At 43.6% G+C, this 27,229-nt stretch overlaps 1 protein-coding gene across 3 annotated transcripts in view; it reads right to left on the minus strand.

The window, feature by feature from the left end:
• LOC124554788 (phospholipase A2 inhibitor beta) overlaps window positions 1–27,229 on the minus strand; it is a 145,557-nt gene that overhangs the window by 43,774 nt on the left and 74,554 nt on the right. Inside the window, exon 2 of one of the 3 annotated variants that reach the window (XM_047128436.1) lies at window positions 19,299–19,432. The exons of the other annotated variants lie outside the window; for them this stretch is intronic. The gene's annotated coding sequence lies outside the window, so the exon portion shown is untranslated. The remainder of the gene's footprint in view (window positions 1–19,298; window positions 19,433–27,229) is intronic. 3 annotated transcript variants of the gene reach the window in all.

Genomic DNA, 27,229 nt, shown 5'->3' on the forward strand with positions numbered 1-27,229 from the left:
TTAATTGGTAACGATATTATTTTTTGAAGTCTCAAGTCTACCACAGTGTGGCACTAGTCAGCAAATAAAAGGTTCGGCTGTCGTCAAATTCGTCCCCATTCTGTTTGAGCTTCGAGACGGGCCAACAACTGCAGCGTCGACACCATTTTCCCAAATCTTGCTATAGGCGTTTACCGCCATACAGTGGTAGCAGCTTATCTGTTCATTAATTTGAACAGGACATACCTATGTTATCCGAATTCACTCGCCGTTTCGTTCGTTCGGCGAACAATTAACATATTGTGTTCTGACTGCAAAGCAACGTCGTGTGGTAAGATTCACCAAAATCACCCCTTTTGTCTGCCTGATCTGCTTCTTATTGTTCAGCATTCTCTCTCAGATTTGATCGTATTCATGTGTATCCAGAGCATGTTCTTTATGTAGTTTGTTATTGTGTAACTTCAGTGACGGTTATCATGGGATTAATATTGTGTTTTGTTCAGTCCGGATGTCAGAATGTATCTGTTTGTATTATTCCTTAATTTCTTTCTTATTAGTGTCGTGATGTTCTTTCACCTTTCGTAGTTTCCAAACAAATCAGGGCCAGATGAGAATCAAGAAAATTTTTACCGTCCAAAGAACATGGCAGATATTATCCACAACTGCAACATGGCTCTAATACATTATTCTAGTCTTTAGCGGAATATGTGCTGCGATGGACCTACTGTAAAAAGTCAAAATTCAAACATTCGTATCTCATATATTCATACTCATCGTCACAGTCCCCATAAAGCATTGTTGTTGTTGTTGTGGTCTTCAGTCCTGAGACTGGTTTGATGCAGCTCTCCATGCTACTCTATCGTGTGCAAGCTTCTTCATCTCCCAGTACCTACTGCAACCTACATCCTTCTGAATCTGCTTAGTGTATTCATCTCTTGGTCTCCCTCTACGATTTTTACCCTCCACGCTGCCCTCCAATACTAAATTGGTGATCCCTTGATGCCTCAGAACATGTCCTACCAACCGAACCCTTCTTCTGGTCAAGTTGTGCCACAAACTTCTCTTCTCCCCAATCCTATTCAATACTTCCTCATTAGTTACGTGATCTACCCATCTAATCTTCAGCATTCTTCTGTAGCACCACATTTCGAAAGCTTCTATTCTCTTTTTGTCCAAACTGGTTATCGTCCATGTTTCACTTCCATACATGGCTACACTCCATACGAATACTTTCAGAAATGACTTCCTGACACTTAAATCAATACTGGATGTTAACAAATTTCTCTTCTTCAGAAACGCTTTCCTTGCCATTGCCAGCCTACATTTTATATCCTCTCTACTTCGACCATCATCAGTTATTTTGCTCCCCAAATAGCAAAACTCCTTTACTACTTTAAGTGCCTCATTTCCTAATCTAATTCCCTCAGCGTCACCCGACTTAATTCGACTACATTCCATTATCCTTGTTTTGCTTTTGTTGATGTTCATGTTATATCCTCCTTTCAAGACACTGTCCATTCCATTCAACTGCTCTTCCAAGTCCTTTGCTGTCTCTGACAGAATTACAATGTCATCGGCGAACCTCAAAGTTTTTATTTCTTCTCCATGAATTTTAATACCTACTCCGAATTTTTCTTTTGTTTCCTTTACTGCTTGCTCAATATACAGATTGAACAACATCGGGGAGAGGCTACAACCCTGTCTTACTCCCTTCCCAACCACTGCTTCCCTTTCATGTCCCTCGACTCTTATAACTGCCATCTGGTTTCTGTACAAATTGTAAATAGCCTTTCGCTCCCTGTATTTTACCCCTGCCACCCTTAGAATTTGAAAGAGAGTATTCCAGTCAACGTTGTCAAAAGCTTTCTCTAAGTCTACAAATGCTAGAAACGTAGGTTTGCCTTTCCTTAATCTTTCTTCTAAGATAAGTCGTAAGGTCAGTATTGCCTCACGTGTTCCAATGTTTCTACGGAATCCAAACTGATCTTCCCCGAGGTTGGCCTCTACCAGTTTTTCCATTCGTCTGTAAAGAATTCGTGTTAGTATTTTGCAGCTGTGACTTATTAAGCTGATAGTTCGGTAATTTTCACATCTGTCAACACCTGCTTTCTTTGGGATTGGAATTATTATATTCTTCTTGAAGTCTGAGGGTATTTCGCCTGTTTCATACATCTTGCTCACCAGATGGTAGAGTTTTGTCAGGACTGGCTCTCCCACGGCCGTCAGTAGTTCCAATGGAATATTGTCTACTCCGGGGGCCTTGTTTCGACTCAGGTCTTTCAGTGCTCTGTCAAACTCTTCACGCAGTATCATATCTCCCATTTCATCTTCATCTACATCCTCTTCCATTTCCATAATATTGTCCTCAAGTACATTGCCCTTGTATAGGCCCTCTATATACTCCTTCCACCTTTCTGCTTTCCCTTCTTTGCTTAGAACTGGGTTTCCATCTGAGCTCTTGATATTCATACAAGTCGATCTCTTATCTCCAAAGGTCTCTTTAATTTTCCTGTAGGCGGTATCTATCTTACCCCTAGTGAGATAGGCCTCTACATCCTTACATTTGTCCTCTAGCCATCCCTGCTTAGCCATTTTGCACTTCCTGTCGATCTCATTTTTGAGACGTTTGTATTCCTTTTTGCCTGTTTCACTTACTGCATTTTTATATTTTCTCCTTTCATCAATTAAATTCAATATTTCTTCTGTTACCCAAGGATTTCTACTAGCCCTCGTCTTTTTACCTACTTGATACTCTGCTGCCTTCACTACTTCATCCCTCAAAGCTACCCATTCTTCTTCTACTGTATATATTTCCCCCATTCCTGTCAATTGCTCCCTTATGCTCTCCCTGAATCTCTGTACAACCTCCGGTTCTTTTAGTTTATCCAGGTCCCATCTCCTTAAATTCCCACCTTTTTGCAGCTTCTTCAGTTTTAATCTACAGGTCATAACCAATAGATTGTGGTCAGAGTCCACATCTGCCCCTGGAAATGTCTTACAATTTAAAACCTGGTTCCTAAATCTCTGTCTTACCATTATATAATCTATCTGATACCTTTTAGTATCTCCAGGGTTCTTCCATGTATACAACCTTCTTTCATGATTCTTAAACCAAGTGTTAGTTATGATTATGTTGTGCTCTGTGCAAAATTCTACCAGGCGGCTTCCTCTTTCATTTCTGTCCCCCAATCCATATTCACCTACTATGTTTCCTTCTCTCCCTTTTCCTACACTCGAATTCCAGTCACCCATGACTATTAAATTTTCGTCTCCCTTCACAATCTGAATAATTTCTTTTATTTCATCATACATTTCTTCAATTTCTTCGTCATCTGCAGAGCTAGTTGGCATATAAACTTGTACTACTGTAGTAGGTGTGGGCTTCGTATCTATCTTGGCTACAATAATGCGTTCACTATGCTGTTTGTAGTAGCTTACCCGCATTCCTATTTTCCTATTCATTATTAAACCTACTCCTGCATTACCCCTATTTGATTTTGTGTTTATAACCCTGTAGTCACCTGACCAGAAGTCTTGTTCCTCCTGCCACCGAACTTCACTAATTCCCACTATATCTAACTCCAACCTATCCATTTCCCTTTTTAAATTTTCTAACCTACCTGCCCGATTAAGGGATCTGACATTCCACGCTCCGATCCGTAGAACGCCGGTTTTCTTTCTCCTGATAACGACATCCTCTTGAGTAGTCCCCGCCCGGAGATCCGAATGGGGGACTATTTTACCTCCGGAATATTTTACCCAAGAGGACGCCATCATCATGTAATCATACAGTAAAGCTGCATGCCCTCGGGAAAAATTACGGCTGTAGTTTCCCCTTGCTTTCAGCCGTTCGCAGTACCAGCACAGCAAGGCCGTTTTGGTTATTGTTACAAGGCCAGATCAGTCAATCATCCAGACTGTTGCCCTTGCAACTACTGAAAAGGCTGCTGCCCCTCTTCAGGAACCACACGTTTGTCTGGCCTCTCAACAGATACCCCTCCGTTGTGGTTGCACCTACGGTACGGCTATCTGTATCGCTGAGGCACGCAAGCCTCCCCACCAACGGCAAGGTCCATGGTTCATGGGGGGGCATAAAGCATTTGTGGGCTGAAATCGACAGGATTCTGAAGAAGCGCTGTATAAGTAACCAGCCGCAAGTAGTCGACATATTTATTCAAGAACGGGAGAATGTTGCTCAGGACATGGCAAACCTTCCCTTACTGTTTCCTGTGATTCACTGCCAGTCACGGTTGCCAACCGTCGTGTGTTGTAAGAGATTTTTCGTTTTGAGGGTTAAGAAAATGATCCTTTATGGACCTTGTAAGGGGTGCTAAAATCCCGTAATTAATATTTTTACTAACTCATCTTCTGTTTGTAGCTCATTTGTCTAAATTACATCAATATTAGGCCTGTATGTCGTTGATAAATGGGATATTGAAGTAAGAATTGGTTTTTTAATAAGTCACCGCACGATACTTTATATTACTTACTTGTTATTGGACATTGAATTTATGTTTTAATTTACCATACTTAAACAGCAGCCTAATTCAGTTGCAAAGTAACTTAAATAATACAGTCTACATATTACCAAAGAGTAATTTGAAGTTTTAAAAGTTTCGACAACAATGAACGACGCTTTATATAAACGAGCCGATACTAACTGTAACGACGAACGCGTAGACTGTAGGCGTCAATCGTCAGCAGTTGACACTCCACATTAGTTGTGTATTATACGAATATGATTAACATCTAAGTAATAATGTCTAATTCACTTCCCAAGCGAGCTAAACAACTGTGCGTTCATTTAGAAAGTTGGGGAAATTATTTCAATATTTTACTCTAAACTAATTAACATAGATTTTCTAGTTACTGCACTGTACATACCTTCGCTTAATAAAAGCTGTTCGAGGTAAAAATTGAGAGTTATCATCAGCGTCCCGTATTGCGATGCTGACGTTGGCAACAGTCGTGTACTCGAACAATACACATAGTTACGTGTATAGTGCTCCGCTTGTCTAGGTTGAGCGTCAACTGTCAGCCCCTGACTGAGAGGGGCGGTGCAGTGATAAGACACTGGAATCGCCTGTGGGACGACTTAGTTCGGATAATATTCGATTTTTGTGATTTCCCCAAACCGATGAAGGACTAATACCGACATGTTTTCGTTAAAAAGGGTACGACAGTCTTTCTTTTCCATCGCTTCACAACTCAAGCTTGGCCTTCATTCCAAATAACCAAGTAGTCGTTGTTACGATAAGTCCTAATCTTACTTCCTCCTGTTAATTACTGTTGTTTATTGGGGTTTGAAGTGTCTATTAAGCTTCGCTGTTCCGACGATACAACAATAACATTCCAAGCCTTCTCTCTTTTCAAACAGGTTTCTTGAGCCCGGCAAAAAAACTTTGTTTTAGGTATCATAATGACAAGCTGTTGGGTTTGGAGGAATGTAATGAGGTTAAAAACTTTCTGGATTTCAGTTCCATCTATTACGAAAACAAGATAATAGGCAGACCTGGAACCCAATAATTTTGTCTATAAACGCGGTTACCATATGAGCTTTAAAACTGTTTACTGTGGATACTTCCTTCTGAGTCTTTTTAGTGTGCATTTTAAGTTTACGATTTACACAAGATAAATGCACATTTTTTAAAGTTACCAGCGTGTACATATTTTCCTCTAATACTTTAAAGTAAATCTTATGAAGTTACTTTTCTTGATACTTTCACTTGTCAGGTCTGTTAAAAAATAGAACAGTTTATAAAATTGTAATTTATTTTATTCAGGTTTAGTCTTAATGCTGTTATTTAAGCCCGTTCTATAACCAAAGACGCCTATGTTGAGAAGATACTCATGAATAGTTTAATTTATGGTGACATCAGAAGTATACAGTACTAAAATCACTGTTGTTAGCAACTTTATGTCCAGCTCTACAAATGTATCGGGAATGCTACCCCTCTGGTCTCTGAATTTTATACATGTCACAACGAAATGGTCTAGATCGCCTTTATAATATATGGCCCCACAGACCAGCACTTAATTGTTTTCGTTTAATACAGATGCTCTAGGTAAGTCCAATGTACTAATCGCATTCTGATATACGAGGTACCTGCCTTTCTAAACATCTGAAAATCGTTGAACCATAGATACTTTAGGTTATTTGGTTGAGCAGCCCCGTAAATTTCCCTGTCCCTACACGTGATTCTGGTCAGCGCCTTAAAGAAGAATGAATTATTTAACACTTGATTTTATCTTGAAACTCTTCCATTGGTCTGTTTTTGCATTAAAATAGCAATATGGCGTTGTGGGTCGCCTTGGTGCAAAATACTTTTGTTTTGTATTAATTTATTCCCGAACTAGTTTCAGCGACAATATCGCCATCATCAGTGGGTTATTTAATTCTAAAATATGGAGAAAATAGCATACTTATAAACATTATAAAACATTATTACATGTGTACTGTTTGGTTCCAAATATTGTTTTCTGTGAATAGTTTCCCAATACCTTATTACAGCATCTTTTTACGTTTATTTCCGCTGTCTCTGGCATATTTTCTGTGTTTTCGTTACCGTTTCTTCGGCATACAGCATGCCATCTGCAACTGTATGAATGGCTGTTAGTAAACAAATATTAAGAAGTTCACATGTCAGCAGAACATAACGATGGGGAAAAAATGCAATGGAGAGATATGACATTAGGTAATATTTAATGATGAGTGTTAGGATCGTTTTCACTTTCTGTGTATAATAACGACCTGTCTTCCATACGCTCTTACTGCAACTACTGTCTATGTACGGACGATCTTCAGCTGTATCTGATAAATCTAACGAGAGCTACAAATTTCATTCACAGTAATATCCGAGCTCTTAACTATTCGGTCAATAACACCGGACTTCATCTGAACCTTTCTCAATTGCGACAAATCTTCAATGCGCCTTAACAGTTTATTACTTCAGCTTTCTGCGAAGCCCTACTCTACATGGCTGTAAATACAGAAATTCCAATCAGTTTCTGCATTACAGATACTGATGTACACTACATGAACCTTTCAATTGGAGTTAAAGTACTGGATGAGCGTGTGTCCCTTCATACTTCACAAACAACATTTTTTCCAGAGACATCGAAAGGAAAATGGGCGAGGACATAGTTTCGCCTTTCGATTACAACAAGTTCCTAATAGTGACAACTCCCAGGGACTTGACCTTGTTCATATGTAAGATACATAATGACACGCTGCTGTCTGATGACATATAGTCGAAGGTGCCATTGCTAGGAGCTTTGGATTTAACGACTACTTGCTAAGTAATAACGTCCCCAAATATCTGCCCTCAAACACAGCATTCCTGCATTAACAACACTCTCGGGTTTACTGTCAACCCCTCCACCCCCATCTCTCCCCCTCTCCCCCGTCCAAACACATCAAAAATGGCTCTGAGCACTATGGGACTTAACAGCTGAGGTCATCAGTCTCCTAGAACTTAGAACTGCTTAAACCTAACAAACCTAAGGACATCACACACATGCATGCCCGAGGCAGGATTCGAACCTGCGACCGTAACGGTCGCGCCGTTCCAGACTAAAGCGCCTAGAATCGCTCGGCCACAACGGCCGGCTCCAAACACATCACCCGCGCTTACTACGTCAGATCTTTCTCTGTTGCAAACACTCTACCATGGAACTGCCCTTTAACACCAGAGAACCTACACGTTTCCCCTGTTTCAAGTGTAAACTGATTGCTTATCTTTCTGAATAATCGTAGTGGGACCTTTACTTCTCATCGATCCCATGTACACCTACTTTCGTGATTTTAAAAATATAAAACCGTGGGTTTTTCGCAGCCAGAGTCCATTTGAATAAGAGTCTACTGAATGTGTGAAGGTTACGTGCAATTATAGCCAAAACGTCAGCCGTTTCGTAGCGGTGACCCATGCGGAAGGTTCTTATTGAAATAATGTTAACATAGTTTCCAAATGTCTTAAAACATATTTTGGCCCGCTGACTACCTTTCCAGTTTCTCTTTAGCGTTTTTCCTTCTCTTTTTCTTTTGTCATTTTCATTTTTATTGTAATTTCTTATTTTAGTTACCGTAAGTAAGCGAACTGATATAACATAAATCAGTTAACCCAACATATTTTCTTTGTCGGTAGAAATTTGGATGTTTTAATTGTAATAAAATAAGATGTCTGGCCAGATGAAAGCCAGGGCCCAATGCTGTCAACATTAACAATCGCCACAAACCGTAAGGTGGCTTGCGGGATATACATGCAAATTAAGAATAAATAGATAAATAAATTGATGATCTTTTCTTTATTGGGGACCGTAGTCAGCTAAAAGTTTCTAAATAGAACATTTTCACTATTTGACTGTAATTATGGTTATTATGCCCATTATTGGAATTTTTGTTTTGGAGCCATTTTCAACTGCAATAGCGACTCTCAGAATATGTCAAACATGTCAGACAAATCTGCAAATACACAACATGCTTACTTTAGGACATGTTCGTGTTTACTTAGGCACTTTCATCTATTAACGTTACTACAGGGCATGACTGAATAATACCAAACAGAAAGAGTTTAACGATGACATGTACGCTATCTAATCCGGACACCAGCATGTAATGCGGAGTTGACCACCGGATGTCACGAGAGGGGGACCTGCCAGTATACAAGGAGAGGTGAGTTTTGTGTCGTCAACAGAGATGCATTAACAGTAGAATGGGTGGGTAAGGAGATCAATGTGACTTCGAACGTAGACTAGTCATTGGCTGTCACATGAGTTACAGATCCATCAGGGATATTTCAATCATCCTAAAGCTGCCCAATTCGACTGCTGGTGATGTGACTGTGGACTGGAAACGCGAGGGAACAACGACAGTCAAACTGAGATCAGTACTGACGGACAGGAACCGTCGAGCACTACAGAGGTTGGGTGTACAAAATCGCCTCAAATCAGCAGAAGAAATCATTCTTGAGTTTCAAAGTGCTACCAGCAGTCGAGTTGGCACAATGACGATGCGTAGGAAGTTAAAGAATGGGGTCGTGAAACTCCTCATAAGCCACACGTTTCAGTAGACAATGCTAAGCGACGCTTGGGGTGGTGTAAAGAGCGAAGCGGCTGGACAGCGAATGGCTGGAAACCAGTGATCTGGAGTGATGAATCACGTTATACCCTGTGCCAGTCCTACTAAAGGGCTTTTGTTTAGTGGATGTCTGGAGAACGCTGCCTTTCAACAAGTGTAGTGACAACAGTGAAATATGGAGGAGCTGGTGTTACAGCATGGCGGTGTTTTTTGTGGGTAGGGTGTCGTCCCTTTATTGCGCTTAACCAAGCGCCAAACGTGGAAGGATATGAACATATTTTACAGCATTACGTACTGCATAAAGTAGAGGAAGAGTTGAATGGCAACAATTTATTGTATCACCATGAAAATGCACCCTGTCGTACAAAAAATGGTTCAAATGACTCTGAGCACTATGGGACTTAACATCTATGGTCATCAGTCCCCTAGAACTTAGAACTACTTAAACCTAACTAACCTAAGGACAGCACACAACACCCAGTCATCACGAGGCAGAGAAAATCCCTGACCCCGCCGGGAATCGAACCCGGGAACCCGGGAGCGCCTGTCGTACACTGAGGTGACAAAAGTCATGGGATAGCGACATGCACATGTACGGATGACTGTAGTATCGCTTACACAAGGTATACAAGAGCAGTACATTGGTGGACCAATCATTTGTACTAACGTGATTCACGTGAAAAGTTTTCCGACGTGATTATGGCCGCAAGACGGAAACTAACAGACTTTGAACGTGGAATGGTACTTGGAGCTAGACGCATGGAACATCCCATTTCTAAAATCGTTAGGGAGTTCAACATTTCGAGAGCCACAGTGCCAACAGTGTGCCGAGAATACCAGATTTCAGGTATTATCTCTCATCACGGAGAACGCAGTGGCCGACGACCTTCATTTAACGGACGAGGGCAGTGGTGTTTGCGTAGAGTTGTCAGTGCTAACAGAGAAACAACACTGCGTGAAATAACGGCAGAAATAAATGTGAGACGTACGACGAACGTATCCGTTAGGACAGGGCGGCAAAATCTGGCGTTAATGGGCTATGAGGGCAGACGACCGACGCTAGTGCCTTTGCTAACAGCACGACATCGCCTGCAGCGTCTTTCCTGGGCTCGCGATCGTATCGGCTGGATCCTTGACGACTGGAAAACAGTGGCCTGGTCAGATGAGTCCCGATTTCAGTTAGTAAGAGCTGATGACAGGTTTCGAGCGTGGCCCAGAACCCACGAAGTCATGGACCCAAGTTGTTAACAAGGCACTGTGCAAGCTGGTGGTAGCTCCATAATCATGTGGGCTGCGTTTACATGGAATGGATTGGGTCCTTGTTTGTGTTCGGCTACTTGGGGACCATTTGCAGCCATTCATGGGCTACGTGTTCACAACCCAAGATGGAATTTTTGATGAATGACAATGTACCATGTCACCAGGCCCAATAGTTCGCGATTGGTCTGTAGAACACTCTGGATAATTCGACCGAATGATTTGGCCACCTAGATCACCAGACATGAATCCCATCGAACATTCAGGTGACATAATCGAAAGGTCAGTTCGAGTATAAAATCCTGCATCCGTAACAGTTTCGCGATTATGGACGGCTATAGAGGCAGTATGGCTCAGTATTTCTGCAGGGGACTTCCAACGACCTCTTGAGTTCAAACCACGTCGAACTGCAGCACTACGCTGGGCGAAAGTAGGTCCGACATATTATTAGGACTTCATCATCTCAGTGTAAAGCCGTACATGTGAGACAATGTTTTGTGGACAGTAACTTCCCTGAAATGAACTGGTCTGCCGAGAAACCCAACCTGAGCCCAATGGAACATCTGTGGGATGAGTCAGAGCGTCTACATCGCTCTAGAGCCCAGCGTTCAATATCACTGCCTCCTCTGCTTTCGGCCCTTGAGGAAGAGTAGGCTGCCATTCCTCTGCTCACATTCTGATACCTCACCGAAAGCATCCTCAGCAGAGCACAAGCTGTCATAAAGGCGAAGGGTGCAGATACCCCATAGTGTATTGGGTATTAAACTGGGGACCTAGAAACGACGAAGAGGCTTCGTCCCACTGCAGCCCTGTGGTTCACTACCCCACAACAGGCCACAGCAGTCCACCAACCCCACCGCCGGCCCACACCGAACCCAGGGTAATTATGCAGTTCGGCGCCCAGTGGACCCTCCGTGAACGTCTCATACCAGACGCGTGTAACCCTAAATGTTTGCGTGGTAGAGTAATTATGATGTACTCATACGTGGAGACAGTGTTTGCGCGGCAATCGCCCACATAATGTAAGTGAGGTGGAATAAGGGGAACCAGTCCGCATTCGCCGAGGCTGATGGAAAACCGCCTTAAAAACCATCCACAGGCTGGCCAGCACACCGGATCTCGACACTAATCCTCCGGGCGGATTCGTGCCGGAGACCAGCACACCTTCCCGCTCGGGAAGCAGCGCGTTAGACCGCGCGGCTAGCCGGGCAGGCTGCAGATACCACATATTAACGTCCGCTAATGTGTGGCTGGGTAATTTCGATCGTATAGCGCATGCGCAGATTTCAGCGTGATATGCTTGAGATGTCATGAGAGATTATGTATTGCATTGAAAATGGCTCCATCGCCGAAAATGCAGTTACGGACAATTGGACATAACAAAAATAATTACAATCAAACGGTAAAAAATATTGTCTTTTAAATAAATGAATAACCCAATGTCGTTCTTCGTGATACGAATACTCCGTGCACGGAAGCAGAATTAGTGTGTGCACAAAACTGACATGTACTTGAAGCTAGGTAGGAGACAGCGTTGTGAAGAGGGACAGTGATGACGCGACGGAGACGGGAGGCAGTCAGCATGCCGCGCACGGCCGACGCCGAAGGAGTGCTCAGGGACACGCCAGCTACGCTCCTTCACTGCCTGCCGCAGAGCCAACGCCAGGCACAGCGTCGCGCACTTCACAATTAAGCCAACACTGCTTCACAGTCAACAATGCCACACGGCATTTGCACGGTACAGCACTTAAGCTCTGGCCAGAGGAACTTCGGTACAATATTTACCCATAGCGATATGGGAAATCGTGCAGCTTTAACCAATACTTGCAACGAAGTAAACCGTTAGTACATGAACTACAAATACGAGCGCGGCGTACGAAATGGAGCGCTCCACCTGTTGTCAGCTTTCTGTTGAACCGAGACGGAAGACTGACAAAGTAAAACCGGACAAACACGAATAGGACTCGCGCTCTGAGATAAATTGAACTCGACTAAAACCGCAAACAGCCGCTAATTGATGATTTGTTCACACGGCCTGTTTCGCTGCGTTGAAGAAGCATCTTCAGATGATACTACATAGAAAGGACAGTATCCTTGTAACCTCCGTCTTTCATTTAGTTTAATTTGCTGTCTTTAATTTTTTAATTATATAGACTACAAAGATTCTCTGCTTTATATGTATTATCACATGAGGAAGTTGCTTTAACGCAGCGAAACCGCTCGTGTGAATAAATCAAGTAACAGCTGTTTGCTGTTTTATTCGAGTTTACCATGAATTTTAGCGGCTGTGTTATAAAGTTATATGCGCGCTCCTAGGGTTCCGCATAATATTAATTATGCCTAGAGATAGTTTACCTACAGGTTTCGATGCGTGAGTTTGCCAGTATCAAAATATGTGACATAAATGACCGTATTTTTTGATTGTATTGATTTAGAAGCTTTTGTTGTTTACACCGCCAAGAAACCGCAGGCCTTCTTAACAGAGGGTCAGACAGACAGACAACAAAGTAATCCTATAAGGGTTTAGTTTTTACCGACTGAGATACGGGAGCTCTAAAACGTATGTTAGTGTTTGCTGAGAATTAGAACGGAAAAGGAGGGACCACTGTAAATTATAGAGAAGTTCCAGTTCGGAATCGGCATGGTTGGGGTGTAAAACCAAAGGAACCATCCTAACGTTCAACGTAAGCAATTTATAGAAACTACAGAAAGTCACTATCGGAAAGCACGGCCAGGACTTAAACCTCCGCTTCTTCCAGAAGAGAATCCCGTGCGATAAGCAATACCGAAACTCGCTCAGTAAGTAGATGTTACTTTCCGGGAGATTGTGGAATTTGTCCGAGACCAATGAGAACTTCGCCATATATTGCCTGTGTGTGAGCGTTGTACCCATTTTTTGGAAGGCATTTTAGTTCCATTTGTAATACAATATCAGCAGATAATAGTATACATTACTTCGCCCAAAGATTAAAATAATATTAGGAACTATCAAATACATAAAGTTTAAGCTTTGTGGTCGATGAGATGACATTTCTTTGCAACCCAATACAGAGACATGAGTCGAAAGACAAATGGCACAGTCGGTCCATTGTCTTAACGTGTTTCAATCAACAATGCGTATCTCTAAGAACATATTCAAATTCAAGGCTTTAATTGATTAAGATACCTTCATTGTTATTTCAGTGTAAACGAAATGCTCCCATCACAATGAAGGCCCCGCAATAGTCAACTCAAATCCTGAGGAAACAGCTGTACTTCAAACTATGCATTGGTGAATTAAATAATACGTTTTTACGCAAAAGCATCACGTTAAAAATGCTAGCTTTTTCTGAGGTATTACCCGCTGCGCATTCTTTGTCACTGGAGCAGGGGTCCTTAACTCTTTAGGGTTAAAATGAAATTTTATGAGGGGTAAAAAGTAAGCCATTCGATTCTGTTTCAGTCAGGAAACTAAATTATTTTCAAAAGATCATTACTATTATCATAATTTTGTAAGACTTTAATACTGATAATATGAGTTATCAATAATTACTTTTTCTCAATTAGTAGCATTAGTGCGGTGGAGGTTACAGGTTCCACACATACACAATCCACTACACACATATGTTGTGCTTTGTCCCTTATATCGCTGATTATAAAAGTGAGACATATACGTGACAAATGCTAAATATCTCAAGAAAATGTCTTCTCCAAGTTGTAGATAGTACCTGCAGTAGTCCAGAAATTGCTTCATTACTCGCTTCGGGACAGATAAATAAATTAATTGCCAGCACGACACAGCAATAATTACATAAGGCTGCATACAGTATTATTATTATTATCATCATTATTTATGGAGATGGGACCTGGATAAACTGACTAAACCAGAGGATGTACTGAGGTTCAGGGAGAGCATAAGGGAACAATTGACAGGAATGGGGGAAAGAAATGCAGTAGAAGAAGAATGTGTAGCTTTGAGAGATGAAGTAGTGAAGGCAGCAGAGGATCTAGTAGGTAAAAAGACGAGGGCTAGTAGAAATCCTTGGGTAACAGAAGAAATATTGAATTTAATCGATGAAAGGAGAAAATATAAAAATGCAGTAAATGAAGCAGACAAAAAGGAATACAAACGTCTCAAAAATGAGATCGACAGGAAGTGCAAAATGGCTAAGCATGGATGGCTAGAGGACAAATGTAAGGATGTAGAGGCTTATCTCACTAGGAGTAAGATAGATACTGCCTACAGGAAAATTAAAGAGACCTTTGGAGAAAAGAGAACCACTTGTATGAATATCAAGAGCTCAGATGGAAACCCAGTTCTAAGCAAAGAAAGGAAAGCAGAAAGGTGGAAGGAGTATATAGAGGGTCTATACAAGGGCGATGTACTTCAAGACAATATTATGGAAATGGAAGAGGATGTAGATGAAGATGAAATGGGAGATACGATACTGCGTGAAGAGTCTGACAGAGCACTGAAAGACCTGAGTCGAAACAAGGCCCCGGGAGTAGACAACATTCCATTAGAACTACTGACGGCCTTGGGAGAGCCAGTCCTGACAAAAGTCTACCATCTGGTGAGCAAGATGTATGAGACAGGCGAAATACCGTCAGACTTCAAGAAGAATATAATAATTCCAATCCCAAAGAAAGCAGTTGCTGACAGATGTGAAAATTACCGAACTATCAGTTTAATAAGTCGCGGATGCAAAATACTAACGTGAATTATTTACAGGCGAATGGAAAAACTGGTAGAAGCCGACCTCGGGGAAGATCAATTTGGATTCCGTAGAAATATTGGAACACGTGAGGCAATACTGACTCTACGACTTATCTTAGACGCCAGATTAAGGAAAGGCAAACCTACATTTCAAGCATTTGTAGACTTAGAGAAAACTTTTGACAATGTTGACTGGAATACTCTCTTTCAAATTCTGAAGGTGGCAGGGGTAAAATACGGGGAGCGAAAGCCTATTTACAATTTGTACAGAAACCAGATGGCAGTTATAAGAGTCGAGGGACATGAAAGGGAAGCAGTGGTTGGGAAGGGAGTAAGACAGGGTTGTAGCCTATCCCCGATGTTGTTCAATCTGTATATTGAGCAAGCAGTGAAGAAAACAAAATAAAAATTTGGAGTTGGTATTAAAATCCATGGAGAAGAAATAAAAACTTTGACGTTCGCCGATGACATTGTAATTCTGTCAGAGACAGCAAAGGACTTGGAAGAGCAGTTGAACGGAATGGATAGTGTCTTGAAAGAAGGATATACGATGAACATCAACAAAAGCAAAACGAGGATAATGGAATGTAGTCGAATTAAGTCGGGTGACGCTGAGGGAATTAGATTAGGAAATGAGACACTTCAAGTAGTAAAGGAGTTTTGCTATTTGGGGAGAAAAATAACTGATGATGGTCGAAGTAGAGAGGATATAAAATGTAGACTGGCAATGGCAAGGAAAGCGTTTCTGAAGAAGAGAAGTTTGTTAACATCGAGTATAGATTTAAGTGTCAGGAAGTTGTTTCTGAAAGTATTTGTATAGAGCGTAGCCATGTATGGAAGTGAAACATGGACGATAACTAGTTTGGACAAGGAGAGAATAGAAGCTTTCGAAATGTGGTGCTACAGAAGAATGCTGAAGATTAGATGGGTAGATCACATAACTAATGAGGAGGAATTGAATAGGATTGGGGAGAAGAGAAGTTTGTGGCACAACTTGACTAGAAGAAGGTATCGATTGGTAGGACATGTCCTGAGGCATTTAGGAATCACCAATTTAGTATTGGAGGGCAGCGTGTAGGGTAAAAAACGTAGAGGGAGACAAAGAGATGAATACACTAAACAGATTCAGAAGGATGTAGGTTGCAGTAGATACTGGGAGATGAAGAAGCTTGCACAGGATAGAGTAGCATGGAGAGCTGCATCAAACCAGTCTCTGGACTGAAGACCACAACAACAACAACATTATTATTATTACTATTAGTGGCTATGGTCAGACGCAAAGCATTAAAGACTGAAGTCTTCCAATTTCTGCCATTTTGGAAGTACGGAGTGCACCAATCAAGTGATTTACTAACAGTAGGTATAGCGCCCACATTTTAACCTGGTTGAGCCGGCCGCGGTGGTCTAGCGGTTCTAGGCACTCAGTCCGGAACCGCGCGACTGCCTCGGTCGCAGGTTCGAATCCTGCCTCGGGCATGGATGTGTGTGATGTTCTTAGGTTAGTTAGGTTTAAGTAGTTCTAAGTTCTAGGGGACTGATGACCACAGATGTTAAGTCCTATAGTGCTCAGAGCCATTTGAACCATTTTTTTTAACCTGGTTGATTTTAAATGGGGTTGCATTGTGCAGCTCTAGTGAGTGTCCCAATGGAGGGGAGTAATGCAGGGGAAGTACGTTTTGTCACAAGTGTCTACACTCACTGTGGATAGTTACCTTTCTTATCTGAGAAGGAGTCGTGGGTAGCACTTGCAATGCGTTACGAATTCCTTCGTCATTCATTCTAATACTTTCATCATTTTAAAAATAAAAGTGTTCCAAGAAAAGTATTTCAGTCTACAGTTAGTGATAATGTGGGGAAGAGGGGTGGGGGAGGGGGACAGACGGCAGGGCAGGAGAATGGCGGGGGCACCAGCTAATGTCTAATTGCACTCAGGGGTAATAGTCTAAAAAAAGGCTGGGAATCACTGAACTAGGGTCCGTTATTGCCAAACTTTTCAATGTACGGTTAGGACAGGTTCCCAGTGAAAAGACACGTTTCTTGTCGGCGTCGTATTAGGCCAATTAATTAATCAGGGGAGAAACACTTTCTGTGCAGCAAAGATTTACATATTATGGGTGAAAAGTGACGGCGATGTTTTAATGTTGAAATTTAAGTCCAGTAGAATACAAATCAAAGGATATGGCTTTGAGTTCTCCGACTGTCTAGAGTTAGCAACTGCCATTGGGGACATTAACAGTCAATAGTGACCAAATTGTCATTCTTATCGAAGGTATACCGCACCATGGAGACTGCCATCTGTCTGCAGAGGTGCTTCAAAGTGTACGCAGTAACACAGCAGTCACTTAATAGCGTACGTGATCGAGACTTGTGATTCTTGAATTTTTCTCCGGAAGAGTGAATTATCGATTAATTTGCGCAACTGCGGCTTACCATCATTACTTATTGTACCAATATTTCGGCCGGTAACTGCTTTGAATATGGCTGGATGATGTCTGACCAGAACACTGACATAAGAGATGAAGATCATCTGATTGTATTCTCGAAACCAATCCAATAATGAAGACTTCACATACAAGCGGTCTGATTACATCTCTGCGTTGTTGACCACCTCCATGTACAGTGGTTGGACAAAAATATGGAAATACCGCGAGAAATGGATGCTTGAACAGGCTGTGCTGCAGTATAAGGGGCGATCAAAAAGTTTCCGTTCGAAGGCCATACTAAGCCCTTGCCTACATTTCGGTGCTTACACACTCACATCGAAGTCATAATGGGTAGTACACTCCTGGAAATGGAAAAAAGAACACATTGACACCGGTGTGTCAGACCCACCATACTTGCTCCGGACATTGCGAGAGGGCTGTACAAGCAATGATCACACGCACGGCACAACGGACACACCAGGAACCGCGGTGTTGGCCGTCGAATGGCGCTAGCTGCGCAGCATTTGTGCACCGCCGCCGTCAGTGTCAGCCAGTTTGCCGTGGCATACGGAGCTCCATCGCAGTCTTTAACACTGGTAGCATGCCGCGACAGCGTGGACGTGAACCGTATGTGCAGTTGACGGACTTTGAGCGAGGGCGTATAGTGGGCATGCGGGAGGCCGGGTGGACGTACCGCCGAATTGCTCAACACGTGGGGCGTGAGGTCTCCACAGTACATCGATGTTGTCGCCAGCGGTCGGCGGAAGGTGCACGTGCCCGTCGACCTGGGACCGGACCGCAGCGACGCACGGATGCACACCAAGACCGTAGGATCCTACGCAGTGCCGTAGGGGACCGCACCGCCGCTTCCCAGCAAATTAGGGACACTGTTGCTCCTGGGGTATCGGCGAGGACCATTCGCAACCGTCTCCATGAAGCTGGGCTACGGTCCCGCACACCGTTAGGCCGTCTTCCGCTCACGCCCCAACATCGTGCAGCCCGCTCCAGTGGTGTCGCGACAGGCGTGAATGGAGGGACGAATGGAGACGTGTCGTCTTCAGCGATGAGAGTCGCTTCTGCCTTGGTGCCAATGATGGTCGTATGCGTGTTTGGCGCCGTGCAGGTGAGCGCCACAATCAGGACTGCATACGACCGAGGTACACAGGGCCAACACCCGGCATCATGGTGTGGGGAGCGATCTCCTACACTGGCCGTACACCACTGGTGATCGTCGAGGGGACACTGAATAGTGCACGGTACATCCAAACCGTCATCGAACCCATCGTTCTACCATTCCTAGACCGGCAAGGGAACTTGCTGTTCCAACAGGACAATGCACGTCCGCATGTATCCCGTGCCACCCAACGTGCTCTAGAAGGTGTAAGTCAACTACCCTGGCCAGCAAGATCTCCGGATCTGTCCCCCATTGAGTATGTTTGGGACTGGATGAAGCGTCGTCTCACGAGGTCTGCACGTCCAGCACGAACGCTGGTCCAACTGAGGCGCCAGGTGGAAATGGCATGGCAAGCCGTTCCACAGGACTACATCCAGCATCTCTACGATCGTCTCCATGGGAGAATAGCAGCCTGCATTGCTGCGAAAGGTGGATATACACTGTACTAGTGCCGACATAGTGCATGCTCTGTTGCCTGTGTCTATGTGCCTGTGGTTCTGTCAGTGTGATCATGTGATGTATCTGACCCCAGGAATGTGTCAATAAAGTTTCCCCTTCCTGGGACAATGAATTCACGGTGTTCTTATTTCAATTTCCAGGAGTGTATATATGCTACAGCGACGCCCTCAAATGGAAAATTTTTAATCGATCCTTCTACACTGAAGAGCGAAAAAAGCTGGTACACCTGCCTACCTGCCTAATATCGTGCAGCCCTTCCCGCTCCCCCGTTTTGTGACGGGTCCCAAACCCAAGGTCCTCGGCGGTACTTTTGGGGCAGTCACCACAGATTGTATAAAGCGTGGGTAGTGACCAGGATGTAGCTATATCTGTTGGGAGAAAAATAATTAATGACAAGAATTGCACCAGTGAGAATGAAGAGATAACTTATCTTTATTTCTGACGTAATGTGCACCAGCAACACAAGTCCAAGTAATATCCAAGAGTAATCGGTGTACTGAACCTAGTCGAACACAATAGCAAATATCACACTGCAATGGCTCCGCTATAAACTCCACGAAAGGCTAGCAATACACAGTCGACAATAGACTGTCCGTATCGGGGCCAGCGCCTTATATGCAAAAGGCAGAGGGCGCTGCGGACTCGAGCTCAGCCATGGCGCGACCTCTTCCGTCGGCGGTAACGCCCTGAGACGCCGACGGCCGCGACAGGAACAGTGGCCAGCGATGTCACGGTCAGGGCGCGCGTGCGCGAGTTGGTTGGTTGGGTCCGTGGATACAACACCCCTATCACTCAGAGGTGCCGCAACGAGATGGGGCATGGACTCAACTAATGTCTGAAGTGGTGCTGGAGGGAACCGACACCATGAATCCTGCAGGGCTGTCCATAAATCTGTAAGAGTACGAGGGGGTGGAGATCTCTTCTGAATAGCACGTTGCAAGGCATCCCAGATATGCTCAATAATGTTCATGTCTGGGGAGTTTGGTGGCCAGCGGAAGTGTTTACGTGTCACCTGTCAGAGTAGTATCTAGAAGTATCAGGGTTCCTTATCACTCCGCCACCTTGTACAGTCCCCTGCTGATATGCAGGGTCCATAGATTGAAGAGCTTGTCCATCCGCTCGATACAATTTGAAACGAGACTCGTCCGACCAGGCAACATGTTTCCAGTCATCAGCAATCCACTGTCGGTGTTGACGGGCCCAGGCGAGGCGCAAAGCTTTGTGTCGTGCAGTCATCAAGGGTATACGAATGGGCCTTCGGCTCCGAAAGCCCACATAGATGATATTTCGTTGAATGGTTCGCACGCTGACACCCGTTGATGGTCCAAAATTGAAATCTGCAGCAATTTGAGGACGGATTGCGCTTTAGTCACGTTGAGCGATTCTCTCGAGTCGTCGTTGGGCCCGTTCTTGCAGGATCTCAGGCCGCAATGATGTCGGAGATTTGATGTTTTACCGAACTCCTGATATTCACGGTACACTCGTAAAATGGTCGCACTGGAAAATCCCCATTTCATCGCTACCTCGGAGATGCTGTGTCCATCGCTCATGCACCGACTATAACATCACCTTCAAACTCATTTAAATCTTGGTAACCTGTCATTGTAGAAGCAGTAACCGATCTAACAACTGCGCCAGACACTTGTTGTTTCATACAGAGTGTTACAAAAAGGTACGGCCAAACTTTCAGGAAACATTCCTCATACACAAAGAAAGAAAATATGTTATGTGGACGTGTGTCCGGAAACGCTTACTTTCCATGTTAGAGCTCATTTTATTACTTCTCTTCAAATCACATTAATCATGGAATGGAAACACACAGCAACAGAACGTACCAGCGTGACTTCAAACACTTTGTTACAGGAAATGTTCAAAATGTCCTCCGTTAGCGAGGATACATGCATCCACCCTCCGTCGCATGGAATCCCTGATGCGCTGATGCAGCCCTGGCGAATGGAGTATTGTATCACAGACGTCCACAATACGAGCACGAAGAGTCTCTACATTTGGTACCGGGGTTGCGTAGACAAGAGCTTTCAAATGCCCCCATAAATGAAAGTCAAGAGGGTTGAGGTCAGGAGAGCGTGGAGGCCATGGAATTGGTCCGTCTCTACCAAGCCATCGGTCACCGAATCTGTTGTTGAGAAGCGTACGAACACTTCGACTGAAATGTGCAGGAGCTCCATCGAGCATGAACCACATGTTGTGTCGTACTTGTAAAGGCACATGTTCTAGCAGCACAGGTAGAGTATCCCGTATGAAATCATGATAACGTGCTCCATTGAGCGTAGGTGGAAGAACATGGGGCCCAATCAAGACATCACCAACAATGCCTGCCCAAACGTTCACAGAAAATCTGTGTTGATGGCGTGATTGCACAATTGCGTGCGGATTCTCGTCATCCCACACATGTTGATTGTGAAAATTTACAATTTGATCACGTTGGAATGAAGCCTCATCCGTAAAGAGAACATTTGCACTAAAATGAGGATTGACACATTGTTGGATGAACCACTCGCAGAAGTGTACCCGTGGAGGCCAATCAGCTGCTGATAGTGCCTGCACACGCTGTACATGGTACGGAAATAACTGGTTCTCCCGTAGCACTCTCCATACAGTGACGTGGTCAACGTTACCTTGTACAGCAGTAACTTCTCTGTCGCTGACATTAGGGTTATCGTCAACTGCACGAAGAATTGCCTCGTCTATTGCAGGTGTCCTCGTCGTTGTAGGTCTTCCCCAGTCGCGAGTCATAGGCTGGAATGTTCCGTGCTCCCTGAGACGCCGATGAATTGCTTCGAACGTCTTCCTGTCGGGACACCTTCGTTCTGGACATCTGTTTCGATACAAACGTACCGCGCCACGGCTATTGCCCCGTGCTAATCCATACATCAAATGGGCATCTGCCAACTCCGTATTTGTAAACATTGCACTGACTGCAAAACCACGTTCGTGATGAACACTAACCTGTTGATGCTATGTACTGATGTGGTTAATGCTAGTACTGTAGAGCAATGAGTCGCATGTCACCACAAGCACCGAAGTCAACATTACCTTCCTTCAATTGGGCCAACTGGAGGTGAATCGAGGAAGTACAGCACATACTGACGAAACTAAAATGAGCTCTAACATGGAAATTAAGCGTTTCCGGACACATGTCCACACAACATCTTTTCTTTATTTGTGTGTGAGGAATGTTTCCTGAAAGTTTGGCCGTACCTTTTTGTAACACCCTGTATAGGCGTTACCGGCAGCAGTGCCATATTCTGCCTGTTTACGCATCTCTGTATTTAAACACGCATGCCTATACCAGTTTCTTTGGCGCTTCAGTGTAATTGACCATGAACGGCAACTGTGCAATGTCCTCTATACGTTGCAAGTGCCAGTCGTAGAAGAATAGTGTTCTGTAGAGTTGTGAGTGCTTTATGTGGGAGCTAAGAGAACTCGAACGCGGGCAACTAGTTGCTGCATGTATTGTGGGTACTTCCGAAACCAACGTAGATTAAATGTTTGATGTTTTAAGAGGAATCGCATCAAAGATTTATACCGCATACAGAGAAAGCGGAAAAACATGATTCGCTAAGTCACAACGCGGGCGAAAGTGTGTATTGAGTGCTCGTGACAGACGGTCACTGAAAAGGTTTTTGATGGAAAATGGGAGTATCACAGTTGCAAAAATCGTTGCAGAACTGAATGCCGCACTCCGAACACTGTCAGCACAAAAACAGTATGAAAGGAGCACAATAAGCAAGGGAATGCAGGGCGAGCTGGTATTCCACAACCGTTCATCAGTTATGCAAATGCCCCTAATAAGAAAACGTAGTGCCGAAGCCTTAAAACCTGAACTATGGAGCAATCGAAAAAAGTCACTTGCTGCACACTGTTGCACACTTGTTGCACATCTGCGGAAAAAAATTAATATGTGGGTCAACATTTGTAAAACTAATTCCTCTCTCTCAAACCCCACCCTATGGGGAGAGAGGGAGAGTTTTAGTTTCAGCGGATCAAAATTTACGAAGTAAATAAGAATTTTTTATTTATCCGTAACCATTTTCCACCCAAAAATGAGAATATGGATTTTCTTGAATTACAGTGCCAACTACCAAGAATCAAAACAAATGTTTAAGACAAAATGTACGTAGTTTTTTATGTAGAATCTCATTCTGCAATAAAAATTGGGGGTTCCCATTTGAAAGTTTAAAGTTGCCTCCCGCCCCATCCCCAGGGGGCTGTTTTTCGAGTTATTCTGGCCTTTAAACTTAAAATTTACACCCTATATATAGTACATGATAAATTGCCAACAGGCACAACCGTTTCCCCTGACACTGTAACGACACTGGTGACCTGGAGCAAAGCATCGTGCAAGAGGTGTGTAAGAAACGTATAAAATGCCCTTTGAGTTCATGTCGCGATGAAAGGAAGCTTGTATTTCAGCTTAAAGAAATACTTATCATATTCTCGTAACTTGGCCATGCCTATCTGAAACTTTAACCGTTGACTTAAACAACCATTAATCTAGGATAGCATGAATTTCATGTTTTTCGACGCAGTATGCTTTGTGTTGTATTTTAGTTTCAGCAATGTATTACAATACGAAATGTCTTAGTATAACACGTAGCACTGCAGGTACTGTTCAATCGACATGAAAAGAAGGATAGCGTTCTGAAAACGTTTTGCTGCGTGTATGGTGGACAGTGGACAGAGTACTCTGCCTAGTAATATATTTCACTTTCAAATGAACATATCAGTCCATGGAATCAATACCAGGAATAATAACAACCTTAATAAAAATTAAACTCACTCACTTTGTTGTCCATTACTCAGGCACTCATTTCTTTTCAACCCAGATGAAATTTTCTTCGGCTTCCATCCGAGTGGCTGCATTGACATTCCCCAACATTTCGATGAGTGTCACTCTCATCTTCTACCGAAAAACCAAGATACGCGGGCGTCACACATACTGATCATCGAGAACATTATGGCCACCGGCCTACTATCGATATAAACTCATCCAGGTGATAGTAGCGTCACCTAGCGAGGAATGACTGCTAGTGAGTCACACGCACGGTGCATGTAGCATCAGTGAGCATGCTGTCCGTGTGTAGAAGGGGGAAGGAGCGCGATTTATCTGAGTTTGACCGAGGGCGGATTTTGATGGTCCGAAGGCTCGGCACGAGCATTTCGCAAACTGTTCGACTTGTGTGTTCGAAGAGTGCTGTGGCGAGGGTCTTCAACACGTGGCGAAACCAAGGTGAAACCACGTCCAGACGTCGTGGGGTTGGGCGGCCACCCTAGGCTTGACAGACTGGTAAAACAGGATAGGCGTCAAACTGTGGCGACCGATCACTCTTAAAGATGGGCCTCCCCAGCCGACGACCCATGCATGTGCCAATGTTAACACCATGACATCGGAAACTACGGCCGCAATGGGCACGTGACCATCGGCCCTGGACGTTGGCGCAGTTGCAGAGCATTGCATGGTCTGATGAATCTCGATACCTTCTTCACGCTGCCGATGGGAGGGCACGAATCTGTCGTCTTCCAGGGGAACAGCTCCTTGACACCTGTACTGTGGGACGGAGACAAGCTGGTGGCGGCTCCATTATGCTCTGAGGAATGTTCACATGGGCATCTGTGGGTCCAATGCAGCTCGTACAAGGCACCATGACGGCCAAGGTGTATCATGCATTTGTTACAGAACCCGTACACTACCCCTTCATGACGATCACGTTTCCCAACGGCAGTGGCATCTTTCAGCAAGATAATGCTCCCTGTCACAAGGCCAGAAGTGTGATGGAGTGGTTCGTGGAACATTGTGGTGAGTTAGAATTGATGTGCTGGCCCCCAACTCGCCAGATCTGAACCCGACTTCACACATCTGGGATATGACTGAACGTGGCGTCAGAGGTCGTTGCCCCCCTTTCCGGAATTTACGAGAATTAGGTGACTTTTGTGTGCAGATGTCGTTTCAACTCCTCCAGCGACCTACCAAAGCCATATTGTTTCCATGCTGCCACGCGTCGCTCTGTTATCCGTGCCAAAGGCGGACATACAGGCTATTAGGTAGGCGTTCACAATGTTCTGGCTGATCAGTGTATCTATAGTGCTAAGAGACTATCCCAGAACACATAACCGAGTACCAACTGCTGATTGCACAGATAACGGCTTCTAGAGGCAATAAAAATTTGATTTTCAGTACGTTGCGTGGTTATTGACGAATTTAAAAATTAAAATGCTGTCTTAATATACTCATTAAGAAGTATACTCTTATGTTAAAAGTTCAATAAAATAAGACAAGTGTTACAGTTAGAAACTGTGTGCTTGCCTTGAGACAAATACCCGGACTTTATTCATCCGGTATTTGAAAATGAGAGCATTTCGCGACATTAAGCATAATTCACACATGATTTCAAACTTTTAAAAAACTTTTTGTTGTTGACACCACCCACAAAATGATAAAATGAAAAAAAGTTTATCGCTTAATACATTTTCACTTTTGATGCAGTAAAACTCTAGCATAATACATGAAGTTTTAATTTATTACTTCTTTACTACCAACTCGAACGCAATACGGTTGCGGACAGTATCTACATACATGACTGAATATACCTGAAACTTTATATCATTGTACGACGAATAGTTCAAAAGTGACTTATTCCTCCTAAAATATTTGATTGAGAAACACGTAATTTTGTATATTTATAGAAATTCCCAGCGATCCCGGCAATGCTTCGCAATTTCTAAGTATGTATGGGAATCGCACATACACCCAAATAACTTGCCCCGCTCTCTCTGCCCATCTTCTCATCCCCCCTCTCTCTGTACATCTCCTCCTCTCCCGTCTCAGCCGGCCGGGGTGGCCGAACGGTTCTAGGCGCTTCGGATCCTGCATTCGGGCATGTATGTGTGTGCTGTCCTTAGGTTAGTTAGGTTTAAATAGTTCTAAGTTCTAGGGGACTGATGACGTCAGAAGTTAAGTCCCGTAGTGCTCAGAGCCATTTGAACCATTTGAACCCCCGTCTCTCTGTGCATAACCTCTTCAGCATATCTATCCATCTCCCCCCCACCGCTGTGTCTTTTTCTGGCTGAATGTTCGGTAGAGTATCGTGTAATTACAAAAAAATGTAGCCCACGTCTATGCGAATGTTCATTAGAGTATCGTGTAAAAATTGATGATAAACTGGTCAACAACTTTTCGAGATTTGTGGTAACAACTTTGCCCCCTTTATATTACATATATATGTATATATTAGGTATATTTTGAAAATATATAGCCTATCTGATTATGTTGATTCGACTGTTAGAATATCATGTAAGCATTTGAAGTAAATTGGTCAAGAACTTTTCGAGATTTGTGGTAGCTACGCTTCCCCTTTACATATTACATATAGATGTATATATTTCATATACAAAAAATACAGGGTGAGTCATGTAAGACGCAACACCCCTTTGATTTCGTGAATGGTTACACAAGTGGAAACGCGGTTTTCGACAAATGTTAGAGCGTCGAAGGTCACGTATTTTTGGTTAATATTTTTAGCGCTGGTATCAACGGAGATGTTGAAGCAAGTACGTTTTTTTAAATGGAACCGTGTACTCTTTATAACTGCATTCAATAGCTCTTGAGAAGACAACTACAGTGATGTAGCGTTTGTTAATGTTGACGTTGAATCCTGTCGTAAATAAATTCGAGAAACGTCCTAGAATTTGAGACCGCGGTGGCCAGAATCGGCATTAGTTGTACACACACCACCAATCAGATCTCTCGTGCTACGCTGTGTCAGAACATCAACACATTTGCCTGTTTACTTGTTGCACTGCAGGCCACTCATTTCTGCTTCAACATTCGTTGCATGCAGAATGTACACCAATGAGGAGAAGCTGGATATACTAATTTCATATGGAGAATGTAAAAAAATTGCCGTAAAAAGAGTACAGCGGTGTAGGGCTGTCTATCCGGATCGCTAATATCCGACGCGCCAGGCAAGTGTACGAATTATTAAGACGCTAGTGTGGACAGGCTGCTTGAACGTCAGAGAGAAGGCAAGAAAGAGGAGTGCAACTCACAGAGAACACGAAATAGCTGTTCTGGTTACGACGCTAATGAATCCGCACAGCGGTACGAGATGTGCAGCCAAGGAATATGGAATCAGCCAGATGAGTGT

The sequence above is a fragment of the Schistocerca americana genome, chromosome X (assembly GCF_021461395.2).
Source record: "Schistocerca americana isolate TAMUIC-IGC-003095 chromosome X, iqSchAmer2.1, whole genome shotgun sequence".
NCBI lineage: Eukaryota > Metazoa > Arthropoda > Insecta > Orthoptera > Acrididae > Schistocerca > Schistocerca americana.